The sequence below is a fragment of the Danio rerio genome, chromosome 22 (genome assembly GCF_049306965.1).
Source record: "Danio rerio strain Tuebingen ecotype United States chromosome 22, GRCz12tu, whole genome shotgun sequence".
NCBI classification, from domain to species: Eukaryota; Metazoa; Chordata; class Actinopteri; order Cypriniformes; family Danionidae; genus Danio; species Danio rerio.
This window is the reverse complement of record NC_133197.1, coordinates 24,006,903-24,019,474: the sequence shown is the minus strand read 5'-3', so window position 1 is coordinate 24,019,474 and position 12,572 is coordinate 24,006,903. Positions and strand designations below refer to the sequence as shown.

Here is a 12,572-nt window from a genome sequence, read left to right as displayed (position 1 = left end):
ATGATAGTCATGTTAGAAGTATTTACTGTATGAGTTGAATCAACATGAACGTCACCACAGAGTCATTATTACGAGTGGGAAACTTGAATTTTTTTATTTTGATCATAAAAAAAAGGGGGGGGGGGATTAACGCTTGATCCGCCCTGAAGGACATCAAAACAAGATGTATGGGGGTCTGCCCTTTATTAGTTAAGAAAAAGTTTGCTCTGATCTGTATCCAAAATAATATTAATAATTAAAATAATAGATAACTTAAATGTACAGTTGACCACCCCTGTATTGGTTCATACCATTGTGAATGCATGTTTGCACAAAAAATATTAATTCATCGGTTTTAATCTGTTTCATCTGCAAATCTAAAGCACCAACAGACAGCGTAATTGTTCACAAAACATGTTTCCCTTAATATGTTTATTTAATATCACAAATGTCATTGAGTCAAAACATTGAAAACATAAAAGGTTTGATCAATAAATTAGATGTAATTAAAGTAAATATATAAATTTGGTTTACAGAGGCATATTTCCAAACATAATCAAAAAACGTGACCTCCCATCCTCAGATTGTCAATTTATAATTAGGACACTGAGAGGAGTTGACTGTGACAACAGTGTTCAAGTCTGATGAAGAATGGTTCCAGAAAGCAGGTATAAAAAAATAAATAAATAAATAAATAATAATAAACTGGATGAGAATGTGGTAAGATCTGAAAATGTGGTAAAAATCAGGCAGCCGCAAGGGCTTTTCTTTTTCTGCATAGCTTTTTAAAACACTATCGGTTGAGTTTAGAGAAAGGAGTGATCAGGTCAATCGATGCTATTAAAACACTATAGGTTATCTTACGACCCTGGTCTAGGGTTAAGGGCGTAACATAAAGGAACAGTGGACAAATAAATACACTTTTATGAACCCTTGGAGTCAGGACTGTTTACTTTTTTTTTTTTTTTTAACTCCCAAAACATGAAGTCTATACCTCAGAAAGGAGCCACAAAAATAATAAACAAAAAGTACACTCTACCTGAACACCCACATTAAAACTACCTACAACTTACAAAGAAAATAACAGAAATAAAAATACAATACTACACCTAACGTCCTACCTATATATAAAAACAAGAGAAAATATTTACAATCATGAATAGTTTAGCATCCAACCCCTACTGCTTTAAACTGTGTATATACAATATTTTTACAGTGACAACAAACAAAGCCAAAACAAAATCTGCAGTGGGTGGACACTGGAGGGATAACAACAAGAAAACCAAATTTTCACACACAACACAGAAATACACAATGCACAATAAGTATCGCTAGTAATCATAGTTTTCAACAACACCTCCAAACAACACGCCATTCAACTCCGTCTCCACAACTGTTCCACTTCTTAAAAGAGGTCCTACATTACTCCAGCCAACCCCCGGTGATGTCATCGACGTAAATACGGCAGGACCTGTGACGAGGGAAAGAGAAAGAAAACACATGGGAGAACAGAGACACACACACAGGCTTTGTCCGAAACCGCCTACTACTCAGTAGGTACTGGATTTGAATTTATACGTACTACTCTGCCTTTAAAAAAGTACATTCTTTACAGTATGAATGTGAAAGGTATGAATGGAATTTGGAAGTACTACATCCGCCATTTTGTCATGGTCACGTGACCTACCTGCGCCAGTTGCGTTGCTTCCTATTCATGAATTCTCTCACGGGGTGTCATGGGATAGTGCAGCATGCATGGAATGCGCAGTCCAGAATCTCGCCGGAAGTAGTAAGTCATCCCGGGTACTTCTCGCTTACTGATTTTTGAATTCTATGAATTTGGACATACTACTCGGCTCGCATACTGATTTTAGTGTACTATATAGTATGGAAGTATGCAAATTATGGAAGCAGTGACAGACTTGCGAGCACAACAGGTAGATTTCGGAAAGGGGTGGACGGGGTATCAGTAGATCAGTCAGTCAATCGAAAGCGACCTAAAGTGGGGTACTTGAGAAGGGCAGGCGTGAATGGCGCTCGAAATTTGAGATCTGAAAAAGCTTACACAGCGGCCTCTGGTGGATTTTCGAAAAGAAAACAGCAAAAAACTTACCTCCTGGGACATATTTCGCGCTCTCCAGAAATGTATACAGGGATACGTATCAATAATGGGTTAAAAAAATTACATAGTTGCTAAAATATTTACTAACGTTTAGAAAATGCATTTTTGAAAGCCACCCAGTTTCCACCCAAAGTCCAATGGCATAATTATTTCTAGCATTTCTTCGACCAATGGTAGGCCAGATAAACCTTTGAGAAAACAATTAATTCTACATTCTTGCACCATAAAGAAACAGCGAAAATTACAAATGTGCCATTTATTTTTTTTTTGCTGTTCCGCTTGATGCCACTAGAGGAGCAGCAATTACACACTTCCTGCAAAGTCAGCATGTGCATGAATCACATTCATTCTTCATTTCTTTCTACTTGCTCCAGCACAGGTGTCTTTCTCCATTTCATATATCATTGTCTCCAGCCGCGTCTCTCCTGCACTCTTCGTCCCCTCTGGTGCGCTGTGATGTGTCTGTCACTTTCTCTCTGTCTCTGCCACTCCTCTCCAGCACAGCTCGGCAGATCAATGCGTGGTTTCCATAGCACTGCAACAGACCGGTTACTCTGAATCTGAACACCAGATTCTACCTAAACCCAAAGCGTCTCCCCTTAGGCTCAGAGATTTAAAGCCGTCACCCACCCTTGAACATCGCTCATGAGATAAAACAGCCAAGAATAGAGCTTCATACTACTGTCTGCTGTTGTCAAAAGTATTGATATTTCCATGCGCAACAACACTGAAACATATCAAATGATGCAATATGCCTTTCCCGCAGAATCGTTACACACCGATTCCTGCCGCGCTCCATGCTCTTCTTGCCAATCACTCAGGCACACTTTCACTCAGGGATGTGTTTCCCAAACAGAAATGTACTGTAGCTCGCTGCTAAACTACCACAGTATAATGCATTGTTGGAGCTCGTTTCCCAAGCTGTGTAAGTAGTTTGGATTATGTTTGTTAAAACTGTCATTAGTGACATCATGGAGGTTATTGTGTGCTAGCTTTTGCTAATTAAGTTAATCCAGCTAATCTGGCGGCTAGCTCTCTGCAGCTCTCATGTGGTTGCCCAATGAAGCTAAGCAATGGTTAATGCTTGTATAGGAGACTACATGGCAACCAGGTTGTTTCTGGAAGCATATATATTCAGAGATAAATCCAGAACAGTTGATCCAGGCCGAGCTAAACCGTAAAGACAGAGCAGTCGTGGTTTTGTATTGTTAAATCTCTGCTGAAAAATCTAGCTTAAACCAGCCTAGGCTGGTTGGCTAGTTTTAGCTGGTTGACCAGCCTGGTTTTAGAGGGGTTTTGGCCATTTCCAGGCTGGTTTTCAGCCATTTCCAGCCTGGTCTTAGCTGGTCAGGCTGGAAAATGACCAGCTAAATCCAGCTAAAACCAGCTTGTACAGGTTGGTCATCTCCCAGCCTGAGCAGCTAGGACCAGGCTGGAAATGGCTGGAAACCCCCTCTAAAACCAGGCTGGTCAACCAGCTAAAACCAGCCAACCAGCCTAGGCTGGTTTAAGCTGTTTTTTTTTTTTTCAGTAGGGATGAGCTATCCCAAGAACACTGTCATGATTTATATGTACAATATTTAAAGGGTTTGGTTGCAAAACGCGATAAACGCCATTTTTTGACATTTGGATTTTATTATTGGAAATCACTATTCAGATGTACCTTAATCTATGTGTGAATTGCTGCCATTAATAAAATTTAAGAATGTACATTTTAGGCCAAGTATAAAATGTATTTTTTTCACAAAACGCGATACCTGCCAGACCAGTTTCTTTTTAACGGATATAGAATGTTAAGGATGCAGCACTAGCTTAGCATCCCCTGGGAGGAGAGTCATCTGTGAGGTGCTCCGAGTTTGCTCATTGATTTAGCGATAGAAGATGAAGCCTTCAACTTTACAGAAATGTATAAAAACACTCCAAAAGTGGACAGAACAAAATACTTCTACGTCTGTCAAAAAAACACAAATGCAGCAGGAAAAGAGTCTCCGCTGATGTCAAGATAAAGGCCAGGGAGCGCCTTTTTTCTGCGCTCCTCCCCATCACAAGATACCTGTCTGCAAGGTGACATTTTTAAGTGTCCTTTGTAAGTTTATTTTTTAAAAATAATTTCTTATATATAGCTGAGTAGCCTATCTGACGATTTATTTAAGGGGTTTTACACCTATTATTTGTAGCCTAAAACCTTACGTTAAGTCTTGTTGTTGTTGATTTATTATTAGGTAACATAAAGGGCACAGGTTGTTATGGAGAAAAATAAACAGTTTTGCTTTTTCACAACAAGCAATAAAAAAGCTATTATTATTATTATTATTACAGTGAAATAATTCATTTAATATGACGAGGCAAGGCAAGTTTGTGTTTCGGACACGGTGCAACAGAGACAAGAAAGTTGAACATTGTGGCTCCGCCCGCGCTGGTCATACAGTTTTGGCTTTCAGCAGCGGTGTGGAAGGAGCCGCCTTCCACTCTTTCTGTAACAAACTGCAAGTCATTTATCTAACCAACTTAATTTTACTTATCAAACAAAACATTGATTCACTAGCTTTTCATAATGGTATTACAGTAGTAGAATATAGCCTAAGGTGGATGTAGCGTTTTGCGAAAAAAATGTTATGTTATGTTATATGTTGTGTACATTCTGGCCAAATCTAACTCAGAATCTTATTATTATTAATCAATCTTTGTATATATTATTCCATATATTTATGATGTATAGTTTTTTTTACTCATTTAAGATGTTTCACAGGGCGAGACAGTGGCGCAGTAGGTAGTGCTGTCGCCTCACAGCAAGAAGGTCGCTGGGTCGCTGGTTCGAACCTCGGCTCAGTTGGCGTTTCTGTGTGGAGTTTGCATGTTCTCCCTGCCTTCGCGTGGGTTTCCTCCGGGTGCTCTGGTTTCCCTCACAGTCCAAAGGCATGTAGTACAAGTGAATTGGATAGACTAAATTGTCCGTAGTGTGTGTGTGAATGTGTGTGTGGATGTTTCTCAGAGATGGGTTGCGGCTGGAAGGGACTCCGCTGCGTAAAAAAAATTGCTGGATAAGTTGGTGGTTCATTCCGCTGTGGCGACCCCGGATTAATAAAGGGACTAAGCTGACAAGAAAATGAATGATGAAGATGTTTGACAATGTTAAGATTAATATGTTGCGTTTTGGCATGGTTTTTGACTTATTCATGAACTATTTATGGACATAAAATTAGATAAAAAATATCCTGGGTTTGAAAATATTGTGAGCTCAAGTTATAGTTTAATGTACATAAATTGTGAATGAACTTGACTGTTGATGTCTTGAATAATAATCTCAAATAACCAACATTTTTCAAAATGGATATATCTCGTTTTGCAACGAAACTCTTAAACGAAACTCTTAAGTTATTACCACCACATGAAATACTACAAATACATCATTCGATTTTTTTGTTGTTTATTTTGATCACAATAAGAAACCAAAACATTTTAGTTCATGTTTGTTAAACCTGTTTTAAAACCGTCTACACCTACTCTACCACATACCAACCCTTGACATTAACCTGTTGTGTTTTATTAACGTCTACACCCACCACAACTCTGAATCAACCCTTCGCAGGAACCTGTTGTGTTATATTAAAGCATACACCTACCCTACCACATACCTATCCTTTACAGTAACCTGTTGTGTTTTGTTAGCTTCTGTGCCTACTGTATCACAACCCTAAACCTAACCATTACAGTAATCTGCTGTATTTTATTAGGGTCTACACTAGGGTTGGGTATCGTTTTGGGTTATTTCGATACCAGTGTTAAATCGATACTTTAAAAAAAGTACCGGTGCCAAAACGATGCCTGAACTGATACTTTTTAGTCACTAAATTATTTGACAAGTGTATATATATATATATATATATATATATATATATATATATATATATATATATATATATATATATATATATATATACATACTGTACATATATACAGTTAAAATCAAAATTATTAGCCCCCCTGAATTATTAGCGCCCCTGTTTATTTTTTCACCAATTTCTGTTTAATAGAGGGAAGATTGTTTCAGCACATTTCTAAGCATAATAGTTTTGAAAACTTTTTTCTGATAAAGAATTTATTTTATCTTTGACATGATGACAGTAAAGAATATTTTACTTGATATTTTTCAAGACACTTCTATACAGCTTAAAGTGACATTTAAAGGCTTAACTAGGTTAATAAGGTGAACAAGGCAGGTTAGGGTAATTAGGCAAGTTATTGTATAACGATGGTTTGTTCTGTAGACTATAGATTCTAGATTATTATTAGCTTAAAGGGGCTAATAATTTTGTCCTAAAAATGTTTTTTAAAAATTAATAACTGCTTTTAATCTAGCCAAAAAAACAAATAAGACTTTCTCCAGAAGAAAAAATATTATCAGACATACTGTGAAAATTTCCTTGCTCTGTTAAACATCATTTGGGAAATATTAAAAAATAAAACCAAAAGGGGGCCAATATTTCTGACTTCAACTGTATATATATATATATATATATATATATATATATATATATATATATATATATATATATATATATATATATATTTTTTTTTTTTTTTTAACATAAATATCATTAATATAATTGAACCATATAAATATATATTTATAACAAGTTTAAAGTAAACATCAATTCCTATTTTATATATTTGAATTGCATTAATATATTTCTTTTGATCATTGGTTTGTTAGCATAAATGCAAGATTTGCATTATGCTATAAACATTACATTAGCTTACTACTAACCTGTGGAAAGGCTGTCATCAAAATCGGCAAACAGCTTTTTTCTGGGTTTGTGGCTTGTGACTACTTTGACATGGACATCAGTGATCTAATGATTTGCCTTAATCTGAATAAGACAATAATATGATTCAGATGTTAACATGAGTTGCTTTTTGAATGTTACATTCATGATTCATGTTATAGCACATAGAGCCAATAACATCATTGCGTCATCAGCCTATAAATGTTTCCTCCGCAGTTTGTGTCTGTGGCCCTTTAAGATATTAAAAAAAAATGACTGTTTATGTGATAGACTCTTGATCAGAGTATTGTCTTAATCATATTAAAATCAGAGTATTGGTGTCCATGTAAATGTACTCACTGAAAGTGCCAGATGATGTCACAAGCTGCCAAAGACAGTCAATTCCTCACCTTTAAGTTGATTCCATGAGCCCTCACATTTCATAAGTTTGACGTGTTTCCGCCCTCACATGCAACTTTTTTAAAGCATCTGCTGCATGTTGGTGTGTCAGAATGCTTGTAAAATATAGCCATACTTTAGAATGCTTAGTTTAAGCAAATCAGATGAATGCGATCATGTGTGTTGATGAAGAGAGTCGCTCACCCCATGCGCCATACTGCACACTCTGCCTTCTATAAGCAACAAGAACAAACGAAAAGGGCTTGACATTAACTTTTTTGATCACCAGACACTGTGGCTAGTAGTTTTTTTATGTTACTAGCCACTCGCCATTTTCACTAGCCACAATTTTGTTGTTGAGAAATAAATTTTATTTGTATAAATTTAAATTTGGCATCCTAAAATGACTTGATATACATGTTGTGTAATGTCCACATGCCTCCTCGTTAATTTTTTTTTTTGTGTGTGTTGTGACCTTGCTCAATCAGCATGAGTAAATGGGCTTTCACAGTGTCACATTGCAATTAGATTTACCACACATTTCATAGTTTATATTAGCTTTTTAGGGCACAACACTAAGAATTTACCTTTTTTTTCTCTTTAAATAATGCGTAAAAACAAGCAAAATATAAATTATTATTCAACAAAAATGTTCTTGAAAAACATTTAAAAATTTATTCTCACATATCTAAAACTATACACAGCAGCCTGTCCAGGCTAATAGTCCTAGATCACTAGTTAACTATAAATAAATAGAAAGTTAATCTCCTATTAAAGCAATGTTTTTGTAAAGGACGATATTAAACCACATTAACAAAAATAACAGCAAGCAAAAGAACCGGTGCAAAAACATTCGGTTATTGTTTGCCCATCTGTTCAAAAAATGTGTTACATTGTCAAGGTGTTAATGTCAAGCCCTGATTATACATTAACAAATCGTTGTAGATATTATAATATATAAACATTTTTACTATAGTATTCTTCAAAAACACTACAGTATCTCTTGTTACTTACTAAAGTTTAATAAATTTCATTTATTAATTTTTCTTCGGCTTAATCCCTGATTTATCAGGACTTGCCAGAGTTGAATGAAACATCAACTACTCTGGCTTTACATAGTGGATGCTAGCTGCAAACTAGCACCGTGCTGAGAAACACTCACACACTTTCTCATTCTCACACACACTCATACACAACAATTTTGTTTACCCAATTCACCTATAGCACATGTCAAACCAGAGCACCCGGAGGAAACCCACGCGAACACGAGGAGAACATGCAAACTAGTCACAAAACTGACAATTGGCCCAGCCAGGACTCGACCAGCGGCATTCTTGCTGTGAGGCGACAGCATTTTATCAAAATGTTTCAAAGATTTTAGTATCATGCTAGTATCAACACTACCACAAACACTACTACTAGAATGCTCATTCAGGTATTGTGATCTCCTAATGCAGGGTAACGTGTTCAAAAACAGCCGCGTCTCACTGACGCATTTGCCATGTTCATGCCTGAAAAGCCCGCGCCTGCCGAGCGGAGGAAGTCATTTGTTTTTCCTGTCATTCCTGGATGCGCCCTGCCCAGCTTCCCACCAGCGCTCGCTCCTAACACATTGAGCTGATCCGCTTTATTTATGGAATGACAGATGGGCCAATTATCATAAAACCAAGAATGGTGCCATTTCCTTTTCAAACAGTTGACTTCATTATCCGCAAGAGTGGAGGGGAGGCTGGAGAGGAAAGATGGCGAGCTTCGTACCCCTGTCTGCACCTCTGGAGCCCGACCTCTCGAAACAAAAGGTTGCTGTGAATAATAATGCATTTGGAGAAATGGAGAAAAGGCTGGGATAAGGCTCTTTGACTGTGTGTGGAACTGTATCTGGAGTAGATGAGGAAATTAATCAAGTGCTCCTGCAACAGCCAACCTGAGGAAAAGGTGATTCTGAGGTAAAGTGAAGAGAAGGAAAGTGTCTGTGACAGAAGAGGGAAGAGATATAAGTGCTACTCAAGAAGATGGATGGATAGCATTTGTACATAGATATAAATGTGCTCTTCGAGTAGGAGAAGTTGATTATACTTTATGAAAATAGATAAATCTGATATTAGTTCTCAAATACTGCACTTTTCTCAAACTTATCAAAGTACATTTAACTAAAATGATCAATAACAGTATACATGGTAAAAAAAATCGTAGCTTTAGTAACTTTTCTAGTCATCTCAACTTACATCAGTCCAACTGTACGGTGGCCAAGAGAGCTTAACGCGCTGCAATTTAAAGGGCTATGAAATTCAGTCTCAGCTGGGTGTTTTCACACCTTGTTTGAAAAAAGTCAGAAAAGTTGGTGAGTCCAGCTTTGGTAGGTGGGAGCCTCAAGTGGCGAAAGAGGGACGCGTTTGCATGAAAGGGGTGTTTCAATATGTGCACTACAGTAAAGGGAGATACAGTGACTACGTTTACATCACTAAAATCAAATTGAATTATTTGCTTTAATCTGAATAAGACAATAATATGATGAAGGTGTTTACATGAGTTGCTTTTTGTCCTCGATTTGACGTGTTATAGCACATAATTCAGTTAACATCATTTCCTCTGGAGTTTCATTTAATTTTGGATATTTTATTCTTAATTTGTCGGCTTTAACTGCAGTTTAGCACTTTCACTTTCATTCAGGAATGTTTCATTCATGTCCCCCGTGACAAACAAGATATTGGATGCGAGGAACTGCTGGATAAGTGTAGTTTTAATGGAATTTTATATCGCACACCGTATGGGAGAAAAAAACCTTCACATTACTGGTATTTGCAGAGAATAGTGCCAAACAGCCCTGTGTATAAACTATCCTGTCACAAAATGTGAAAATCCTACACGACGATATTAGTTTGATTAAGGTGTTTACATGTTTACATTTTGAGAGCATCAACAGCGAATCTTTCAGTCTATTATATTGTAGTGATATTAACATACTGTAAATTTAGTAAATAAATAGCTTTGACTAAGGTATGTCTTTAAAAACTGAAAGAGTACTGCTGATGATACTAACTTTGCCATCTGAATAAACGTAATCAAAGAGCATTGATTACACACTTACCAAAGTGACAAGACAGGACAATCAACACAAACTGGAACTGCGTCAAAAAGTAGCATAATAACATTTGGCTAACACTTTACTATAAGGTTCAGTAGTTAATGCACTTACTAACATGAACTAATCATGAACAACACATATGCAGCATTTATTAATCATAATTGAACATTTACTAATGCATTATTAACATTCAAGTCCATGCTTGTTAACATTAGTTAATGCACCATGAGTTAACATGAACTAACAATGAACTACTGTAATTTCATTAACTAACGATGACTAATATGAAAAAATACCGTAGTAAATGTACTGTCCATTGTTTGTTCATGTTAGTAGATGCATTAATTAACATTAACTAATGAACCTTATTGTAAAGTGTGACCAACATTTGTTTTCATTACTTTTTTCGTATAATTTTCATAAACTTTTTCAAAAATTATTGAATCACAAAGCAATTTTAAATGATTTTTAAAACAAAGATCAAGAAAGTATATTTTACATAAAGAAAATTCATACATATCTTTGCATCTTAAAATATAATTTTAAACTATGTACTAAAACTAAACATTTTTTTTTTTTTTCAAAGACAGAGTTAGCAAGCAAGTAGACTTTGGTTATATGTGAATATGTATCTTTTTATAGTTATTAATCAATATGTGGAGAAAAGAAGATTTTTAAAAAGTCTTTCCACTTCACATTTTCATGTTTTATTTGATGTTAGGCTACTTGACTCTTTTTAGCCATATAGTCTGATGTAACCTGTGACTTTTCAGCCTGATCTCACGAGAAAACATAAGTATTTTGTCAGTTTAGTGTCTAATTCGTACAAATTGAATTCAGTCGTACAAAATTGTACGATTTTAAAAAGGATTGTGGCACCTAACCCCACCCCTAAATCCAACCATCATTGGGGGATGAGCAAATTGTACTAAATAGATCGTATTAATCTGGGCTTTTCACATCAATTGAGTTTTTGAGACCAATGGAGGATCAAAACATGACCTCTGGACAGAAATTTAAAATTTGGAGCAATGGCTCGCTTTTTAAATGTCTAATCATCTTGTTTAATCCCGTCCCTTTTCACAGCGCCGTAAGACAGAATTTCGCACACACAAACTCTAGTGTGACCGCAGCTTTAGCCACTAAATCAAAAAGTTACGAATTGCAATGAGATTGTGTTGGACCTTTTTGCCACAAGCCCCCAGTCACATCCCCAGCTCGTTCCTGCTCACCCAATCAACGTTCTCCCTCACATACTACTTCCATCCAATCCCGTGAACCTTCACCAGACTTCTAATCATTTGCACCTGTTCCCCATTACCCAAGGACACTGTAAAGCTGTGGTCACACTGAGCTTTTGCTCCCATAGACTTTCATTTATACGCACGTGAATGCGTCAGACCGGAAATGCAGGATCATGCGTCAAGTTTCGCAGGTTGCTGCAGTTCAAAGTTCAAGCTTGGTAAACTCTGACCTGCGAAATAGCATCACTTGACTGCGTGAGACCAGTCAAGGATCAAAACATGACCTCTCTGGACAGAAATTTAAAACATGGAGCAATTGCTTGCGTTTTTAAAGTCTAATAATATTGTTTAATCCCGCCCCTTTTCGCAGCACTGTACGACAATTTCGCACACACAAATTCTAATGTGACCGTCGGTATTAAAGTCAGATGGTTGTCTTTACCTTTGCTCCTTCGTCTTCTCACCTTCTTCCATAGATGTTCCTTATGAGTTGTCTAACCCTTCATACTGATCAAGGGAAGTGATTATTCTTATCTGATGTTCACTAGAAGATCTGCTATCACTGATGAACTGTGTGCTTGCATACTTACCTAGGGATGATCTTAATCTGCTTACTGATCCTTCTCACCGATCTAGTAGAAAGCTTACACTTGTGTAGTGTTTACCAGAAGATTCTCCACCAACTGGATGAATTGTGTGTCTGAGTATTCACTTGTAGTGGGTACTGAGAGCGAACACCTTGTGAGATCGAATGCTTACACTTGAGTTGTGTTTACCTGAGGATCCACTTCCAACTAAATGAACTGTGTATCTGTGTACTCTACCACTGTATGTACAGAGAGCGAACTTCTAGTGAGATCGAATGCTACACTACTGATACTAACATTGCTGTGTATAAAGATCACAGCAGCATATGCAGCAACACTTTGAATTCCCTTTGTGATTAGTGACATTGTTTTGAATAAAACTTGTGAAAA

At 36.7% G+C, this 12,572-nt stretch overlaps 1 long non-coding RNA gene across 1 annotated transcript; it reads left to right on the top strand.

Moving 5' to 3' along the window:
• Nucleotides 1-2,931: 2,931 nt before the first annotated feature.
• On the top strand, nt 2,932-12,572 carry LOC141380331 (uncharacterized). Its single transcript, XR_012398202.1, has 2 exons — nt 2,932-3,026; nt 8,724-12,572. It is a non-coding gene; the product is annotated as an uncharacterized lncRNA (long non-coding RNA).